Source organism: Lycium barbarum, chromosome 11, assembly GCF_019175385.1.
Source record: "Lycium barbarum isolate Lr01 chromosome 11, ASM1917538v2, whole genome shotgun sequence".
NCBI classification, from domain to species: domain Eukaryota; kingdom Viridiplantae; phylum Streptophyta; class Magnoliopsida; order Solanales; family Solanaceae; genus Lycium; species Lycium barbarum.
Window position 1 is genome coordinate 93439082 of NC_083347.1, and position 22500 is coordinate 93461581.

The following is a 22500-nucleotide window of genomic DNA, read 5'->3' on the forward strand; positions in this document are numbered from 1 at the left end:
TTACCTTAAAAAGTTAGTTCCTTCAAGGTGAGATATGATGTATATGATTATTCCATAATGTTATCGGGGGTTCTCAACCTTATGTCACCCCGATATTGTTCTCGATTGTCTATAAGCTCTAATGCATGTTCTATGACCAATGTTCTGAAAAGTTATGAGTCTATGTTCATAGGGGGTTCCATATGAGATAAAGGTAAGAGATATGCCATAGATACGATGATGGTAATGATGAGCCTAAGTTAGAGATTATAAAGTTGGTCATGCGATATTTTTACGAAGTTCATGCTATGAATATGATACGATTTTCTTAGATTGTCTTTAAATTAAAATGCATACTCTATGAAAAGTTATGATAAGCTTATGAGATATATGTTATGATAACGATGACGATGTTAATAGTGATGATGATAATGATGACGCTAAAGATATTTATGGGCTTTTATGTATATGTGCCTATGTATGGATATTATGAAACCTCGAGATTATATGGCCGGGTAGAATGTATATATATACATGATGATGCGCGCACACCACTGCAGTTGGGTACGGATAACACTGAGCCTTGGTAGGGCCAGGCACGGATAACACTGAGCCTTGGTAGGGCCAGGCACGGACAACACTGAGCCTTGGTAGGGCCTGGCACGTGTAACACCAGGCATTATTATAGCCGAGTACGTAAGACACCGAACCTATATAGTCGGGCACGATACTACTATGTATTCTAATGTATGAAAAGCCCGGAAGATATTTATGTGATATTGTCGAGCCATTACGTGGCTGAATACGGATAATGTTTAATGTGTATGAGCAAATACAGTATTATGATATATGTATGATACGATGATGTATGCGCTACGATGATACATGTACTATGATTATATAATATATGATATAGGCATGAAAGGTATCCTCCCTTAAAAGTTACGCAGGTTATATCTTCATCTTATGTCTTATGACTTCTATATTATGTTCATTTCATTCATACCTTATATACTCAGTACAATATTCGTACTGACGTCCGTTTTCTTTGGACGCTGTGTTCATGCCCACAGGTAGACAGGGAGGCGACTCAGATTTATAGAAGCCGATAAGCAGACTTTTGAGAGCACTCCATTTTTCCGGAGGTGCCATTGATTTACTATATTATGTACATATATGTTTTGGGCACGACGGGGTCCTGTCCCGTCCATATGTCTAGTACTCTAGTAGAGGCTTGTAGATACGTATGTGTGGGTAGTATGGTCTCACGATTTTCCACGTGTATATACGTATTATGTGGATAGCCAAAGGGCTTATGTATATAAAGGTAAATATGTTTCAAATGAAAATGGTTTTTCCTACGATTATGAGTATAAGAAATACGATCGTACGCAGAATGAGTAATAGAACGAGTGGTGCTCTGTCGTTAGCCCCGGGTACCCGTCATGGCCCTAGCCGGGTCGTGACAAATACACATCCTTATCCAATGCTCAAAGCATCATAATAGACAACATAGCCTTCTGGTCCTTCGGGAAGTATCAAGACTGGGGCAGAAGTTAATATATTCTTTAGCTCTTGGAAACTATGTTCGCAAGCATCCGACCATTGAAATTTAGCTAATTTCTGGGTTAACTTCATGAGTGTTGCAGAGATAGAAGAAAAACCTTCTACAAACCTTCTGTAGCAACCTGCTAAGCCCAGAAAACTACGAACCTCCGTAGGTGTTGTAGGCCTTGGCCAAGTCTTCACGGCCTCAATTTTCTGGGTATCTACTCGAATTCCATCGGCTGAAATAATATGCCCAAGAAGGTCACTGAATTCAACTAAAATTCACACTTAGAAAATTTAGCAAATAAATCTTGAGTCTGGAGAACCTTAAGGACGGTACGCAGATGATCCGCATGTCCTGCTTCAGATCGAGAATATACCAGGACATCGTTAATGAACACGATCAAAAATAAATCTAGGAAAGGCCCGAACACATTTTTCATCAAATCCATGAATACTACTGGTGCATTAGTTAGCGCAAATGACATTACCCAGAACTCGAAATGGCCATATCTGGTCCTGAAGGCTGTCTTAGGAATATCTTCCTCCCTAACTCTCACCTGATGATACCCGGATCTCAAGTCTATCTTTGAAAACCACTTGGCGCCTTGTAATTGGTCAAATAAGTCATCAATCCTTGGAAGCGAATATTTATTATTGATCGTCACTTTATTCAATTGTCTGTAGTCAATACACATCCGTAAGGAGCCTTCTTTCTTTCTTACAAATAACACGGGTGCTCCCCACGGGGAAGAACTAGGCCTAATAAAGCCTTTCTCAAACAAGTCCTTCAATTGCTCGTTCAACTCGTTTAACTCTGCGGGAGCCATCCTATAAGTAGGAATGGATATGGGTTTAGTATCCGGTAGCACATCATTAGCAAAGTCAATCTCCCGCTCTGGGGAAGGCCTGGAAGTGCATCCGGGAATACATCCGAAAACTCATTCATCACGGGAACAGACTGAAGAGTTGGCGATTTGACTTCTACATCTTGAACCCGAGCTAGATTGTAAATACAACCTTTAGCAATTATTTTCCTTGCCTTGAGATAGGAAATAAACCTACCTCTCGGAGACGTTGTATTTCCTTTTCATTCCAAAACTGGTTATCCCGGAAATTAGAAGCGAACCATCTTCGTTCTACAATCAACATTGGCATATCAAGAAGCCAACCAATCCATACCCATGATAACATCAAAGTCCACCATTTTCAACTCATGTAAATCGGCTATAGTACGATTGTTACAAATCACAACTACACAGTTTCTATATACTCGACTAGCTATTACCGGTTCACCAACGGTTGTAGATACTTCAAAAGGTTTGATTGACTCCAGTTTGACCCCAAATCGACTCACAATATATGTAGTAACATATAATAGTGTGGAACTGGGATCTATCAAAGCATATACATCATGAAAAAGTACCGAATATATACCTGTAACAACATCAGGGGAGGACTCAAGATCCTGCCGTCCGGCCAAAGCATAAATACGGTGCTGAGTACCACTAGAACTGGGAGCTCTTCCTCTACCTCTACCACGCCTGACCGGTGCCTATGAACCTTGCCCCAGAGGGCGTATAGATGATGAAGACCCGGCTGCCAACCCTGAAGGCTGGACTCTACCCCTTCCACCAATCGAGGGGCAGCCACGGATGATGCAGCTTGGCCGACCACACGTATAGCAAACATCTAAGCCTGATTGACACTGGCCCTAATGTAATTTACCGCACTGATAACATCGTGGCACGGGTGGCCTTTCCTGACTCGAATCGCCTCTGAAATGAGAACCTGAAGCCCTAAAACTCTGACTCGACCCAGAGTGAGTAGATCTATTAAATCTCTAGCCCGTAAACCATGGAGCCATACTAGTCATAGAATGGTCTGAATGCCTAGAAAACTGTTGTCTTTGTCCTCCTCTGAATTCACTAGTTGAACCCGAAGATCTAGCCCTTTTGCTATAACATATGTCATGCTCACGCTCACTTCTTTGCTGTTGTTGGCTTTCCTCCAAATTCTGGGCATGGGCTTGGATGCGTGAAATATTCATATTGTCCTGAAGGGACACAGTCAAGCATTTATCCATCAAATGTGGCCCCAAGCCACTCACAAATCGGTGCACTCGATCACCCATATCCGCTACCATGGCTAGAGCATACCTGGCAAAAGAATTGAAGCAGAGACTATACTCTAAAACACTCATGCTTCCTTGCCTAAGATTCAATAACTTATCGGCTCTAGCCCGCCAAACCTCAGGGGGCAAGTAATGTCGGAGGAAGGCATCCACAAATTATTGCCATACCGGGGAAGGTGCATTAACTCCCCTCGAAGCCATCCAAATCGTATACCAATGAACCGCGTCATCCCGCAATCTATAGGATGCTAACTCTATTGATTCAATGTCTGAAGCATGCATTAACCGAAGTGTCCTCAACATCCCATCAATAGAGCTCTGGGGTCCTCATCCGGCTTTGACCCGAATAATTTCAATAGGTTTAAGCAAATAAAATCACGGGCTCTTACACTGACAGCCCTATCACCTTAACCTGCACCTTGCCGCTAGGTCTGTGCGGCAACCAACTGAGTAAATAAATGAATGACATCTTTCACATCTTGGCCTGAAGCATCTGATGGAGAAGGTGGGGCTGAGGCTCCCTCATGCTCCTCTGAAGCAGGTAATGAGTGGGACGATCAAGACAGAACCTCATTTTGGGATTGATCCCCCTCTATAACTGGTGGCACTATTCTTTCAGCCCGTTTTTCCAATCACTGTCTTGCCCTTTTGGGCCGCCATAGCTTTTCTCTTTACAGGCATTTCTGAAATACATCATACACGGTTAAGGAAAGAAAAATCCTTATATCATGGCTCTATCGCACGATGAATGAACAAAGAATGTCATTCATTCCTAAAAATGCCTGTAGCCTTCTGTTTATAAGTGTGGCACGCAACACACCCATAAATAAGACTCTACTGGACATGGCTCGTAGACAAACCCTAGGACAGAACTGGTCTGATACCACTTTTGTCACGAGCCAACCGGAGGGCCATGACGGGCACCCGGTGCTAACCCACCCGGGCACCTCTTATCATACATTCATATTCACATCTAGGTGGGTCACATGGCCTACTTATGATTTCTATACATCAATCATACTAATCTCATTGGGCAACGACACATTTATATCACCATCAACAACAATGCCCATATCCATGTACACAAGCCGACGAGGCTAACAAAATAATATACAAAATATGAACCGACAAGGCTGAAGGACATCCAACTATACACAACTGTCTATGAGCCTCTAAAGAGAGTATGTAACATCATATAGATGGGACAGGACACTGCCATGCCCATATGTATTTACACAAAAGAATAATACCAACAACTGCAGCTCCGGATCAAATGGATCTCCTCTATGCAGTCCCTGAACAAGTAATCTATGGATCAAGTCTATCTTCCTGTCCACCTGCGGGCATGACGCAACGTCCCCAAACAAAAGGACGTCAGTACAAATAATGTACTGAGTATGTAAAGCATAATGTCTTACTTATTTATTAGTACCATACCCGACCATGAAGGACCTCTAGTGGCAACCGCAAACAAAAGGACCTCTAGTGGCAACCATCCTGTCTTCTTACCCATTTTCTAATAGGAACCTTCCATTTCTAATACTTACTTATATATTAGTACCATACCCGACCATGAAGGTTCAGTGTTTCACATACCCATGACAAGGCTTGGCATCATACATACCTGGCCCTACCAAGGCTTAGTGTCATCCGTACCCAACTGCAATGGTACGCGCGCGATAGATATCATACCGGGCCATATAAGCTCGGTGTTACCTAATGGCCATACATAGATATACATGCATACATAAGTGTCCATAAGTATCATCAACGTCATCGTCATCATCGTTTTCGTTACATCTTTACTTAAAGGATCAACTATCATATAAAGAAGATAAAAACATCATGAAAATATCGAGAATCATGAGCTTTGGTAATTATAGGGATAGAGTCATTTGGAAGACATTTGAAATTCACGTGAAGGTTTACAACGATAGGATCATGCCTTAAGAAAGAAGGGTAAGCCTTACATACCTCTTCGTCTTCTTAACTACTTAACGTTTCCCATCGAAGCTTGGAGAATCTACATTTAGAAGGATTCATACCATGGTTAAGTCTTAATTAATGATACTCTTAATTTCAAACTAGAATCATTCATGATCTAATGAAAATTGGGCAGCATTTTTCCTATTTCGTCAACTTCCACCATATTACAAAACTACTCCCAAATAGCCATAATAACATCCATAATATCATAATCAAGTACTCACATTCTATTAAGTCTTTAAAATTCATTCTCATATTCAACTTGTACTATCAACTTCACACTAACCCATTTCACAATTTCATACAACGCTTCCTCATCACCATTATTACCTTCCATAACAAGATTATATCCATATTATACTAAGAATTATAACTTAATTTAGCTTACTACTCAAAAACATCATGAAAGCTACATTCAAGCTTCATTGTCTACTTTCTTTCCTTATCCAAGTTGTTCAACAACTAAGCATTCTTAATAACATGAAATAAGCATGAAAAATAACCTTTTATCTCATAAGAATGAGCTTTGGAGCAGCTATCAACTTATATGAAAACCCTAGCTTCAATACCCAAGAATTTCTTGTAGTCTACTAACCCTAGCAAGACTTCTACCAGATGGATATCTTGATTCTTGCCTCTTGATCTTTGATTGCTCTTGGGTTGGAGTGGAATATTCTTGGAGAAGGGTTTTGGAGCTCTCAATACCTTTGGAAATGTGGAAAATGAAATAAAAGAACAAGGGTCATCTATTTATACAAAAAAATAAAAGCTGCCCGACGGACTTATACGGACCACTTATACGGTCCGTATAATATTATATGGTCCGTATAAGTGGACCGTATAACACCACCATGAAACTACCCCTCTCTGTAAGGGTTATGTTATATGGACCCCTTTGTACGGATCGTATAAAGTTATACGGACCGTATAAGTGGTTGTATAACTCACAGTTATCCGAAACTTTCTCTCGTCGATTCGTTTGACTTCTAATCATTGTGGAACCTTCTTGGAACTTATATAACACTTGATTCACCATAAAATAGGCCCTATAGCAGCCCCTCAAGACATTACCAAATAAATATTAGCTCAATCATTGCGAAAACCTTTCCGAACACGACTTACATTTCACTTCCTTCAACAAACTAAATTTCACATATTCATATAACTTCAAAATCTTATGTTGCACACTTTAAGCTATCTAATACTTCCCTTAATCTCCTTAAGCTCATGTTAGCCTACTCACAAGGCAACAATCCGAAATTTTTGAGATGTAACACATAAAGAAAGACTTTTGTGGAAAGTGTGTAGCGGAGTGAGATTTCATAGAATATCTTAGACATGGAAACTTTTTGTGATATTGGGAAGGAAAAAATTGGTATCTAAGATGGTTGTCAGGATGAGGTTGCGACTGGTGCTACGGGTCATTCTTGTTATGGGCTCGTTAGTGTTAAAGGACTACTAGGCTATGAAGAGAATGTTATGGGCACCTCGATTGATCAGTAAATTTGAGTATGTTGTAGGATTCTGAGGAGCTAGTAATCGACCATTAGAAATGACTTCAATTATGGGCATATGCGATGAGTTAATGACTTGGGGAGTTACTAGATGTTACACTTAGATTTGAGGAGAAGCACTGATATTGGTTGTGGTTCGTTTGGCTTAGAGGGATGATTAGTTTAGAAGATCAAATGGATTTAAGTGTTTGTTAGTCGATAGTGATAAAAGTGATTTGAAATGAAATATGGGAACTAAAGCATTACAATGAGGCATCTTACTATCGAGTTCGGGGGATTAAAGTTCATAAGACTTGGGGTAAGGTAATATGGGAACTTGAGTCATGTTTGATTGAAGTGGCATTATATTATAACCTTCAGTAAAAGGTGTAACCGATGAGGTTGATTAGTGTCTTCAAGGTTAAGGGCAGAAAGGAAATCATTGAAGCAAGAATTAGTGATGTGAGAGCTTGGTTGCGATTCAGTGTAGAGTGGGCTTGAGAGTTAAGGATGAGTAGGAATTTTCATTTGTGTCATGAGCTAATATGGCCAGTGATTGACTAAAGGAATGATTATTTGTGTTGGGCCAGTTTAAGACTTTAGTAATCATTAGTGTCACGACCCAACCCCGTAGGCCGTGACTAGTGTCCGAATTGGACACTCATATCACCTGTTAACTGTAATCATCTACAGCTAGCATGTCGTGATCTTATTTGTAAAAAAGGCAAGACGTTATTTTAAAGCTGTCATATATATATGCATACCATAGCCACCTGTCTCCTGAGGAGTTACAACTTTCATATCAATTATATATATATATATATATATATATATATATGTCTACGCAAGCCGACAAGGCTGCCACTACGCACAACATCCCAAAACATAAGTCATATCCATACAACGAAACAACAACTATGCACAGACCCACACAAATGTCCACAGACCTCTAAGAGTAATGACAGTGTCATATGACGGGACAGGGCCCCGCCGTAACCCGAACAAACACATATATATACAACAAAAGGGATTTATACCACAAGATAGGCTCCGGAACAAAGGAGCAATCCCAAGTAGCTGAATAGATATCCTAGGCTGGCGGATCTCCGAAACGAATGTCTGTACCTGCGGGCATGAACGCAGCCCCCCGAAGGAAGGGGGTCAGTACGGAATATGTACTGAGCATATAAAGCATGAAATGTAGTACATAAAATCATACTGAGACAAGGAGTGTAGGATCTAATGCAACAAACAGAAATTCTTAAAACTTACCTTTGAACACAATTCATATTTATCAACCTCATACCAATATCAATATAGAGTTTAGTAATCAAAGTTGGATAATCATTCTGTACATAACATACATATACGTGTCCCGGCCCTCTAGTAAGGGGCTCGGTGAATAATGATCATATGCCCTCCTGGCCGCCATCCCCGTATCACCATGTCATCATATCATCATCATATATATATATATAACGTGTCCCGGCCCTCTAGTGAGGGACTCGGTGAATAATGTAATAATTATGCGCACGAAAAAGTGTCCTGGCCCGGGACTCAGTGGAGGATGTAACGGTAAGCACGAGCAGAATAATAAGCAACCACATACATACAATCATCTTTGGAGACTCAATAGATAAGTAACTAATCAGCTTTCAAGTGTCAGGATAATAGTCATATTCAGTTCTTTCTAAATCTTATTACAAACCATAGCAAGGAACGTTTCAGGATTCATATACTTGTATCAATCTAACTTGATATGGCTTTTGAAAGTCAAATATGACTCTAATTATGCAAGTCATTAAGAGTAGGAATTTCCATACATCATTTGTTAATCAATCATATAGTAGGCTCGTGACAATAACATTAAGGAATGAATAGAATCATAAGTCATGCTTGGAACTAGAGAGTAGAGTTTACCCCAAGGCTCATGTCATTTCTTACTTACGTCTAGGACATGCCAAAAGAAAGAAGGAATAGGCTTTACATACATTTAGCGTTTAGTCGTATTATAACTTGTACTTGCTGCCCAACAGTACCTTTTCATACATCAAGATATCAAGAGCTACGATTAGTCTACGAGGGAATTCAATACGTATTTTAGTGTTAATAATCCCTTTCTAACATTTAGACGACGTTTCGTTCGCATTCAAACCAACTAGTGCCACAAGCTAACATTGCTAGTCATACTTTCGAGGACCAACTCGGAATTATTTAAACATGACTTAAGGGAACTTTGGACAGTCCGTACATCATTTAAAACAGCCCCCTATTCACGGCTAAACAGCACACACAACATTACCATTTTCACTTCGCAATTTTCCAACTTCAACTACAACGACAACAACACGTTTACAACATTACTTATACGATTATTGGAACTGTTTTAGCATCATATTAATTCTTACAACATCCCACAACCCATTTCAATTTCAACTTGAATCATTAAACTTCACTTTCACTATACGATCATAACAACAATCAACATTCAAAACACACTAATCTACCCCTATCATTAAAACAGTCCACGGTTTGGACTGTTTTCCTACTTCAACATAATTCATTTATTTTACTCCTCAATTCACATATTCATAATGCATACAATACACCACAATGTCCATAACAACAACAATTAAAGCATGACACAAAACAATCCATAACTTTTCCCAAATTAGTCCCCTACACGGCTTCAACACAACTACAACAACTTCATGATTTTCATCTATTTATCCATACTACAACACATTCAATCCATTCCCAATACATGTACAAGAATATTAAGCATCATTTCACCTAAGTTTATAGCACACGGCCCACTTCAACTTTAAGAAAAACAGTCCAATACCAACATGCACAATCATAAACATTCAATTCACCACAAACATATGAAAGATGATCAACTCTTACTTTGTCACTCAATCCTTCAATCGGCTAGCCCTTCAAATTCACTTCATGAATTTTAACACTTATTCTTGCTATTCTAATGAATGCTACACGTTATTATACACCTTCAAGGGAGTTGAATTGCTTGAGAAACTGATTTTTTTTTATCAATTGCACAGCTCCATTCTCGGCCAGCTATGGCCGAGACTCTCCCTCTCTATCTCTAAGTATTCTTGACTTTTAAAGATGAAAATGGCTTGTTTAGTGATAAATTAATCAGCATTCTTATATATATATATGAGTTGCATGGGTTGGACAAGTGTCCCACCCAATGTTTAAGCCAATTTTTGTTGGCCACATCAACATTACCCACACGACCACTTATGACTAATTTAATGGACTGATTTGGTTTTTTTTTAATCCCACTTACTAATCTAATCATGGTTAATTTAGTCCCAATTTTCCATTAATTCTTCTATACCAAACGAAATTTATAGGTAACTTGTGACTTGAAACGAAATCGGAAGTTAAAGTCTCTACTTCGTATCTTAAAATAGTCTTGTTTTTAACTTGTCGCGTTTAGTTTAAAATGTCCCAATGTATACAAATACGGGATATAACATTCTTCCCCCCTTTAGAACATTCGTCCTCGAATGTTAAATTAATCCCTTCGGGTTTTATAAAAGTCTTGAGAAAGGTTTTCTTTATTTACCAACATACAGATTGATCAGACAATTAACACAACCAAGCAAGGGGGTTTAGGTTACCTGTAGGCGTGGGAAACAAGTGAGGCTATTTCTCCTTCATCTCCTCTTCAGCTTCCCAAGTCATATCCTCCCTGTTATTGTTCCGCCATAACACTTTAACCGAAGCCACGTCTTTGGTTCGCAACCTCCTGATTTGTCGATCAAGTATGGCTATAGGCTGCTCTTCGTATGATAGCTCCTCTGTTACCTAGATATCATCTGCAGGAAACACCCTGGAAGGATCGCCTATATACTTCTGAAGCATTGACACATGGAAAACCGGATGTACTGCTTCTAAATCATCTGGTAGGTCTAACTCGTAGGCAACTTGGCCTACCTTACGAATGATCTGATAAGGTCCAATGTATCTCGGGCTCAACTTCCCTTTCCTGCCGAATCTCATAACACCCTTCATGGGTGACACCTTCAAGAACACCCAGTCGCCAATCTGAAATTCCAAGTGTCGACGTCGATTATCTGCATATGACTTCTGCTGACTCTGGGCTGCCAGTAATCACCTTATCGACAGCCTGCTGAACCATATCTGGGCCTATCAACTTAGTCTCACCAACGTCAAACCATCCTATAGGTGATCTGCACTTCCTACCATATAGGGCCTCGTACGGTGCCATCTGGATGCTATAATGATAGCTATTATTATAAGCAAACTCGATAAGCGGCAAGTGATCATCCTAGCTGCCACTGAAATCAATGACACAGGCCCGTAACATATCTTGTAGCGTCTGAATGGTACGCTCGGTCTGTCCGTCAGTCTGAGGGTGAAATGCTATGCTGAGACTCACCTGTGTCCCCAATCCCTCCTGGAAGGATTTCCAGAAGTTAGCTGTAAACTGGGCCCCTCTATCAGAGATAATAGCTGTGGGAACCCCATGAAGTCTCACTATCTCCTTAAGATACAATTTGGCGTAATCCTCAACTGAATACGTCGTCCTGACTGGAAGAAAGTGGGCTGATTTTGTCAGTCTATCAACGATGACCCAGATAGAGTCATATTTCCGTGGAGTGCGAGGTAAACCGGTGAAGAAATCCATATTGATTACCTCCCATTTCCAGGTCGGAATCTCCATCTCCTGCAATAGTCCCCCAGGCTTCTGGTGCTCGACCTTCACCTGTTGGCAATTTGGGCACTTGGTCACAAATTCTGCTATGTCCTTTTTCATACCATCCCACCAATACAAACACCTAAGGTCATGATACATTTTTGTTGACCCTGGATGAACAGAATAACGGGCATAGTGTGCCTCCCCCATAACCTGTTGCCGTAATCCTGCAACCTCAGGTACACATAATCTACCTCTATATCGTAGTACCTCGTCAGATGAAATCTTGAATGGGGTCTCGTCCTTCTAAAGTGTTGTATCTTTATAATGTACAAGGATAGGATCCTCATATTGGCGTCTCTTTACCTCTTCCACAATAGATGACTCAGCAACACCTCGCACAAAAATGCTACCATTATCAGAATCAGTCAAACGAACTCCCAGACTAGCTAACTGACAAACCTCATGGACTATCTCTTTCTGCCTTGGGGGTACAGCTGCCAAACTACCCATAGATTTATGGCTGAGTGCGTCTGCTACAACATTGGCCTTTCCTGGGTGATATAGAATATCAACATCATAATCTTTTAGCAACTCTAGCCATCTCTTTTGCCGTAAATTCAGCTCCTTCTGCTTAAAGATATACTAGAGACTCTTATGATCTGTATAAATATCAACATGTACGCCATATAGATAATGTCTCCATATCTTCAAAGCATGAATCACCGTTGCCAACTCCAGATCATGGGTAGGATAATTTCTTTCGTGCTTCCTGAGTTGCCGGGAGGCATAGGCTATAACTCTGCCATGCTGCATTAATACACAACCTAGCCCAACACCTGACACGTCACAATAAATAACATAACCATCTGGCCCCTCAGGAAGAGTTAGAACTGGAGCTGTATTTAACTTTTCCTTCAGCAACTGGAAGCTCCGTTCACAAGCATCGGTCCATTGGAATTTGGCTGTCTTCTGTGTCAGCCTTGTTAAAGGCTCTGAAATCGAAGCAAACTTTTCTACAAATCTCCTGTAATATCCTGCTAGCCCCAGAAAACTACGTACCTCAGTAGGTGTCGTAGGTCTCGGCCAAGTCTTGACAGCTTCAATCTTCTGTGTGTCTACTCGGATACCAGCAGCTCCAATAATATGCCCCAAGAACGCTACTGACGTTAACCAGAATTCACATTTAGAAAATTTAGCATATAGCTTCTGGTGCTGGAGTATTCTAAGTACCGTCCTCAAATGATCTGCATGTTCCCCTTCTGATCGCGAATAAACCAGAATATCATCAATAAATACAATCACAAACAGATCAAGAAACGACTTGAATACTCGGTTCATTAAATCTATGAACACTGCTGGAGCATTGGTCAGCCCAAAAGACATCACCCTAAACTCATAGTGCCCGTATCGGGTCCTGAATGCAGTCTTAGGAACATCCACCTCTCTTACCCGCACCTGATGATAACCTGACCGCAGGTCTATCTTCGAAAAACACCTAGCGCCCTGCAGCTAGTCAAATAAATCATCGATCCTGGGGAGAGGATACCTGTTCTTTATTGTCACTTTATTCAGCTGCCTATAATCAATACACATCCGCAGCGACCCATCTTTCTTTCTTACAAATAACACTGGCGCTCCCCACGGTGATGTGCTGGGCCTAATGAATCCCTTCTCTAATAAATCTCTTAGTTGCTCCTTCAATTCTTTCAATTCTGCCGGTGCCATTCTGTAAGGAGGGATAGATATGGGTTGAGTGTCTGGCAATACGTCTATAGTGAACTCTATCTCACGCTCAGGAGGAAGGCCTGGAAGTTCATCTGGAAATATATCTGGAAATTCATTAACCACTGGGACTGACTGAAGAGTCGGTACTTCTGCTTTCAAGTCATGCACACGAACTAGATGATAAATATATCCCTTCCTAACCATTTTCCTTGCCTTGAGGTATGAAATAAACTTACCCCTCGGCGATGCTGTATTCCCCTTCCATTCTATAATTGGCTCCCCAGGGAACTGAAACCGAACTACTTTACCTCTGAAATCAACGTTAGCATAACAGGAAGCTAACCAGTCCATCCCCATAATAACAACGAACTCAGTCATATCAAGCTCTATTAAATCTGCCTTGGTGCAACGATCGCATAGGACCACCGAACAATTTCTATACACTTGTTTTGCTATAACAGACTCCCCTACTGGTGTAGCTACCTCGAATGGTTCTATAAGTTCAAATTTTATCCCAATTTTACTAGCAACAAGGGGGGAAATATATGATAATGTGGAGCCTCGGTCTATCAATGCATATACATCTCGGGAGAAAATCGATAATATACCTGTTACCACATTTGGCGACGTCTCCTGATCCTGTCTGCTAGCTAAGGGATATATGCGGTTCGAAGGACCGCTAGAACTGGAAACTCCGCCACGGCCTCTGCCACGGCCTGCTGGTGTCGGAATACCTTGCCCCATAGGGCGCATAGCCACCGAAGAGGAAGAACCAGCAACTGATCCGGTAGGCTGAGCTGCGCCACCTGTACCACCCCCAAATCGACACTCCCTCATAGTATGGCCCTGACGGCCGCAAGAGAAACAAGCACCAGTAATGAAATGACATTCCCTTGGATGGCGTCTGCCACATCGAGGACACTGAGGTATAGATGGCCTCATCTGGCCTGAATTCCTGTGCATCTGGAACCTTGAAGTCATGGAGCTTTGACCAGCTCCGGAATACCCCGTGCTATCAAACCTCCTACCAGTAAATCGTGGAGGTTCACTCCTTGCCGGCTGGGAAGGATATCTGCTATGCTGCTGTTGGGGCTGCCCGCCCCGAAACTCACCCGAAGAATACCCAGCTGATCTAACTCTCTTATGCTGACCCCTGTCCTGCTCGCTATCAAATCGACGCCCTCTATGTCGATCCTCAACCCCCTGTGCATATGCCTGCACTCGAGCGGTGTGTATACCGGGCTGAGAAGCCATTGCCATACAGCTATCAATCAAGTAATTATCTAGCCCCATCACGTAACGATGCACCCTATCAGCCATGTCAGCTACAATAGCGGGCGCGTACCTAGCCAGTGAATGAAATTCGAGACTATAATCTCGAACACTTCTGCCATTCTGCCTCAGGTGTAGAAATCTGTCAACTCTGGCTCGCCTCATCTCCGGAGGCAAAAAGTGACCCAGGAAAGCCTCCACGAATTTGTCCCATACTACAGGTGGAGCATCCTCACCTCTGGACAACTCCCAGGACTCATACCAATTTATCGCTACATCACGCAACCGATATGAAGCCAATTCAACCGACTCAGTCTCAGAAGCTTTAGTCACCCGCAAGGTACGCAGCATCTGTCGAATAAAATCCTGTGGATCCTCTGTGGGCTTTGACCCATAGAACTCTGGGGGGTACAAGTCAAGAAATCACAGACCCTCAAACTATCATGTCTGTCCGCATAATCACCTCCCAATCCGTGTCTGCGGGCCTGCCCCGACACTAACCTGGTCAATAACTGGACTGCGTCTCTCATAGCCCTGTCCTCCGCCCCTGGCTGGGGAGCTGAAGGCTCGGGTGCTGGAACCTCAGAAGCTAGCGGTGGAGCCGTCCCCCGATCTGCAGCTGCTGCTGCCCTAGGCTCCGCTGATAATGGCGGGGTAGCGGAGCTCGCTGACTGGAGTCAAATCTCAGGCTCAGATTGGGCATAAGCCCTAGTAATCCTCCGGGTCTGGCTGGTCTCTCCAGCTATGGCCTTGCCCTTCTAGGCGGCTGTCGCCTTCTTTGGAGGCATCGCTGTAAACATAACAATCTGTCAGGGAGGAATTATCCTGATAATACGGCTCTATCGCACGATCTAGAATAAGAAAGAAAGATGACACCCGAAATGCCCTGTAGCTTCCTGTTTATAAATGTGGTGCACAACACATCGATAAACAAGACTCTACTAGACACGGTCTGTAGACACTCTGAGGATGAACCGCTCTGATACCACTTTTGTCACGACCCAACCCCGTAGGCCGTGACTAGTGTCCGCATTGGACACTCATATCACCTGTTAACTATAATCATCTACAGCTAGCATGTCGTGATCTTATTTGTATAAAAGGCAAGACGTTATTTTAAAGTTGTCATATATATATGCATACCATAGCCACCTGTCTCCTGAGGAGTTACAACTTTCATATCAATTATATATATATATATATGTCTACGCAAGCCGACAAGGCTGCCACTACGCACAACATCCCAAAACATAAGTCATATCCATACAACGAAACAACAACTATGCACAGACCCACACAAATGTCCACAGACCTCTAAGAGTAATGACAGTGTCATATGACGGGACAGGACCCCGCCGTACCCCGAACAAACACATATATATACAACATTTATACCACAAGCTAGGCTCCGGAACAAAGGAGCAATCCCAAGTAGCTGAATAGATATCCTAGGCTGGCGGATCTCCGAAACGAACGTCTGTACCTGCGGGCATGAACGCAGCCCCCCGAAGGAAGGGGGTCAGTACGGAATATGTACTGAGCATGTAAAGTATGAAATGTAGTACATAAAATCATACGGCGACAAGGAGTGTAGGATCTAATGCAACAAACAGAAATCCATAAAACTTACCTTTGAACACAATTCATATTTATCAACCTCATACCAATATCAATAGAGAGTTTAGTAGTCAAAGTTGGATAATCATTCTGTACATAACATATATAACGTGTCTCGCCCCTCTAGTGAGGGGCTCGGTAATTAAAATCATAGCATCATAAACATGTACATATACGTGTCCCGACCCTCTAGTGAGGGGCTCGGTGAATAATGATCATATGCCCTCCTGGCCGCCATCCCCGTATCATCATGTCATCATATCATCATATATATATATATATATATATATATATATATATATATATATATATATATATAACGTGTCCCGGCCCTCTAGTGAGGGACTCGGTGAATAATGTAATAATTATGCGCATGAAAACGTGTCCTGGCCCGGGACTCAGTGGAGGATGTAACGGTAAGCACGAGCAAAATAATAAGCAACCACATACATACAATCATATTTGGAGACTCAATAGATAAGTAACTAATCAGCTTTCAAGTGTCAGGATAATAGTCATATTCAGTTCTTTCTAAATCATATTACAAACCATAGCAAGGAACGTTTCAGGATTCATATACTTGTATCAATCTAACATGATATGGCTTTTGAAAGTCAAATATGACTCTAATTATGCAAGTCTTTAAGAGTAGGAATTTCCATACATCATTTGTTAATCAATCATATAGTAGGCTCGTGACAATAACATTAAGGAATGAATAGAATCATAAGTCATGCTTGGAACTAGGGAGTAGAGTTTACCCCAAGGCTCATGTCATTTCTTACTTACGTCTAGGACATGCCAAAAGAAAGAAGGAATAGGCTTTACATACCTTTAGCGTTTAGTCGTATTATAACTTGTACTTGCTGCCCAATAGTACCTTATCATATATCAAGATATCAAGAGCTACGATTAGTCTACGAGGGAATTCAATACGTATTTTAGCGTTAATAATCCCTTTCTAACATTTATACGACGTTTCGTTCGCATTCAAACCAACTAGTGCCACAAGCTAACATTGCTAGTCATACTTTCGAGTACCAACTCGGAATTATTTAAACATGACTTAAGGGAACTTTGGACAGTCCGTACATCATTTAAAACAGCCCCCTATTCACGGCTAAACAGCACACACAACATTACCATTTTCACTTCGCAATTTTCCAACTTCAACTACAACGACAACAACACGTTTACAACATTACTTATACGATTATTGGAAATGTTTTAGCATCATATTAATTCTTACAACATCCCACAACCCATTTCAATTTCAACTTGAATAATTAAACTTCACTTTCACTATACGATCATAACAACAATCAACATTCAAAACACACTAATCTACCCCTATCATTAAAACAGTCCACGGTTTGGACTGTTTTCCTACTTCAACATAATTCATTTATTTTACTCCTCAATTCACATATTCATAATGCATACAATACACCACAATTTCCATAACAACAACAATTAAAGCATGACACAAAACAGTCCATAACTTTTCCCAAATCAGTCCCCTACACGGCTTCAACACAACTACAACAACTTCATGATTTTCATCTATTTATCCATACTACAACACATTCAATCCATTTCCAATACATGTACAAGAAGATTAAGCATCATTTCACCTAATTTTATAGCACACGGCCCACTTCAACTTTAAGAAAAACAGTCCAATACCAACATGCACAATCATAAACATTCAATTCACCACAAACATATGAAAGATGATCAACTCTTACTTTGTCACTCAATCCTTCAATCGGCTAGCCCTTCAAATTCACTTCTTGAATTTTAACACTTGTTCTTGCTATTCCAATGAATGCTACACGTTATTATACACCTTCAAGGGAGTTGAATTGCTTGAGAAACTGATTTTTTTTATCAATTGCACAGCTCCATTCTCGGCCAGCTATGGCCGAGACTCTCCCTCTCTATCTCTAAGTATTCTTGACTTTGTAAAGATGAAATTGGCTTGTTTAGTGATAAATGAATCAGCATTCTTATATATATATGAGTTGCATGGGTTGGACAAGTGTCCCACCCAATGTTTAAGCCAATTTTTGTTGGCCACATCAACATTACCCACACGGCCACTTATGACTAATTTGATGGACTGATTTGGTTTTTTTTTTAATCCCACTTACTAATCTAATCATGGTTAATTTAATCCCAATTTTCCATTAATGCTTCTATACCAAACGAAATTTATAGGTAACTTGTGACTTGAAACGAAACCGGAAGTTAAAGTCTCTACTTCGTATCTTAAAATAGTCTTGTTTTTAACTTGTCACATTTAGTTTAAAATGTCCCAATGTATAAAAATACGGGATATAACATTTAGGGTTAATCAGATGTTGCACCTAATGTTGGACTAAGGTTGGGGGCCTTGTACTCATTGTGTAAATTTGACTAGATCCCGCTACTTGTGTTGTTATTTCTCGGCTAATGTGATTGAATATAAGGGATAGTCGTGCGAGTGGTTATCGGTGATTCTTCGAGGGCTAGCAACGTTACGGATTTTGAGTAGAGGTTAGTAAACAAGGATGCTTGAAATGGTAGATCAATGATGGGTTAACTGAGTTAAGTTCAGGATAACATTTGGAGATTGATTGGGACAATTCGGGAATGTACGATTCAGTTGGATACATGAGGATAATCGTAAGACTGTTATGTGATACGTTGGATTTAGTGAGTGTTCAATTTAGAGTTGTAAGCGTTAAGAAACTCTAATGTGCAGAGTGTGTGGTATGATCCTATCTCCAGGATTGATTCGGCTAGCTTGCAAAACTTATGATTATGCGGTGTTTGATTGGGTGGATTCGAGGATTGATTAATATATCAGTGAAAACCATTGTCTCAAGTCTCAAAGAAAGGGAAAGACTAAGGTTGATTGTTGAGACTTTGTTGTTTGGCTCTCCAGGTAGGTTATGGTTTACCTTATGGTGATACATCGATTAGCGAAGCGTATGTTTAGATTATATTATCGCAGAATGCATGTAAATCTTCAGGTGCAAAGTTAGGTTGGATGTTGTCTAATGTTGGGCCTTGTCGCATGATTTGGGGGCTAGCCACCCCGTTGTGTTAATTTACTTCTCTTGTTCTATTTGCTTATTGCCTCATGGCCACGTTGAGACATTAGGGAATTATGACTAGTGTCATATCATGACTATGATATTGCGGTACTTTGCTTAATTGATATTGAGATGAGAATGGTGACTCCATTGTGGCTTATTGTGTAGCCATATGATTGATATCGAGAGGATAATTGTGATTGCATTGTGGCTTACTGTGTAGCCTTATGATTGATATTGAGATGAGATGGTGATTTCATTGTGGCTTATTGTGTAGCCTTATTATTGATATTACTTGTGTGCCCAGTGTGGTACTGTTTGGTATTGAATTCGTTGTTGATATTACATTGCATCGTATTCATACTCATTTCCATGATTCATTAAAATTGCATGGGTATGGTACTAATGATGATAAGTGAGAGAGTGTAGCCTCGAGGTTTCTGCCAGAGAGCGTAAAAGAAAGAGGGAGTCTGATGCCCGAGGTCTTTGCTGGGATCGTGAGAGTGTCTGATGCCCGAGGTCTTTGCCGGGATCGTGAGAGTGTTCGATGCTTGAGGTCCTTTCCTAGATTGTGAGAGTGGTACATGGACTCGCAAAGTCCATATGCACCGTATATACTCCGATGCCGAGATGTGATGTTCTATCATCGGAGTATATACAGTGCATATGCATTGCATTCATCATACATGATTCTGACTTGTTGTTGATACTACTGTGATATATTGGTTCGGATTGATTATGCTGAGACTTGTCACAGTTGGGCTTAGATGCTACAACATAGGGGATGACTTGTTGTGATACTATTATGATGTACTGGTTCGGATTGACAATATTGAGACTTGGCATTGTTAGGTTTAGATGCTATAACATAGGTGATGACTTGTACTATGGATACGGACTCGTGTTGACTTGTCCTTGTTGGTTTTTGTCTTTATCTTGCTTTATTGTCTTTATATACGTTAGCTAGTCTTAGTCGGCTTGTGCTACCTACCAGTACTTGTTATTTGTACTGACCTGCACTTGCTGCATTTTATTATGAATGCAGAGTACCAGGTGGGATCTACTTCTACTCCTCGTGGTTAATGTTCGACGATTGTTGATTTGAGTCTTTAAAGGTGAGCATGAGGACATTTGCTTCCCAAAGACTCTTCCTATTATTATGTCTTTATTTTCATTCTATGACAAGGATTTTTTAGACTGTTGATGTATCACTATTCAAACTTATAGTAGTTAGTTAGATGCTCTTGTATGAACAGACCAGATACTAGGGTGGATTTCATTTTCTTTTGCATTTTCTTTATATTAATATCACGAGACTTACGTTATTCTATCTACTTCGACTTTATTTATGTTATTATGATTGTTGGGATAAGGGTTCATTTCGAGGTGGAAAAAGGTAGGTACCCGTACGACTTAGTGGAAATGGTCGTGACAAGTTGGTATCAGTGTCCTTGGTTACTCAGTCTATAATACAAGAGCGTGTATAATAGATTCTTGTGGATCGGTACGATGAGCTCCGTACTTATCTGCGAAAGGCTATAAGACATTTAGGAAACTTCCAATTCTTTCATTCTCTCGTGCGAATTCATTCAAATTTGTATCTAGTCGATTCCAGTTGGTATCTGGACTTTCTTATCTTAATCACCCACGGAGGGTGGAAACTCGTCCTTAAATTCGTATGCGAATGGTTTATCTATGATGTGTTGTGGTATGGTACGAGATGTGTTATTCTGATTCAGGCACATGATCAAGTTTAGTCTTCAGTATAGCCTAAGGATTCAAATGTGCGGAGTCGTGATTAGACTCGGTTGTTGTGTGGAGTCGTGATTAGACTCATTTATTGTGGGAATTTGTGGGAAATGGGAAAGATACTTCAGAGGGTTACATGATCTCCTTGTTTTAGTGTTGGGTTGCTCGGAAGTGACAAAGTGCATTAAGGGCTTAATAATAGTGGGTTGCTCGATGATATGATCTGTTTGGGAAAAACTTCAGCTTCGTCAAGGCCTTATTATTGTGTACATGACACTGGTATACCAATCGCGGGTTGCCATTTCAGCATCGGTAGATTGTTAGACCTTGGTATGTGAGTGTAGCGGGCGTTGGGAAATTCTAAGTTTAACCGACTCGCACAAGCCTCATAAAAGGAGGGAGATGTCCCGGAGGAGGTACGATTGTGAATCGTACCGGGAAAGTCAGAAAAACCCGCCAACCACTTAATGGTGCTCTAAAGGATACGTTTTAGAGTCGCCACCTAATTTTTAAGAAATTAGGAAAACCAGTTCGAAAAGGGTTCATTTAAAATTGTTTAAAAGAATCCTAATCTACGAAAGACTGGGTAAGGGTTCTGGTGATCCCCCGGAGAAGGGGTTAGGCACCCCTATATTAAGGATCCGCTCAATTGCGGTTTACCTATGGGTTCTAATGGTTTACCTTATGATTATAAATTGTTTTGGACAAAATTGTTTAAGAGCCCGTTTGGATTGGCTTACAGCTTAAAGCTGTTTGCAGCTTATAAGCTGAAAAAAATAAGTTGGGGTAGTCCAACTTATTTTTTTTGGCTTATAAGCTGTTTTCAGCTTATAAGCTGCTTTAGATAAACTAAGTCAAATGTGTCCAATTATTTTTTTGAGCTTATTTTAAGCATAAAGTGACTTTAAGCTGGCCAGCCAAACACTCAAAAAAGCTGAAAACAGCTTATAAGCTAACTTATAAGCCAATCCAAACGGGCTCTAAGTCTAGATTTCCGCAATAAAAGGGGTGTCATTTACATGCAAAAATTCGCTTTTAAAAAATCATGAAAGTATAGTTCGGCTCAAAATTGAGCATGGGTGTCGAATTTGAACACCTAAGCTAATACCCGAAGGCTCTTAGCCTAGGTAGGACTCCACGTAAGTCCACCCAAAAATAATTTTGAAAAAAGGATTTTAAGTTATGAAAATAGTTTTAACATATATACCGTAATTGGTCATGATA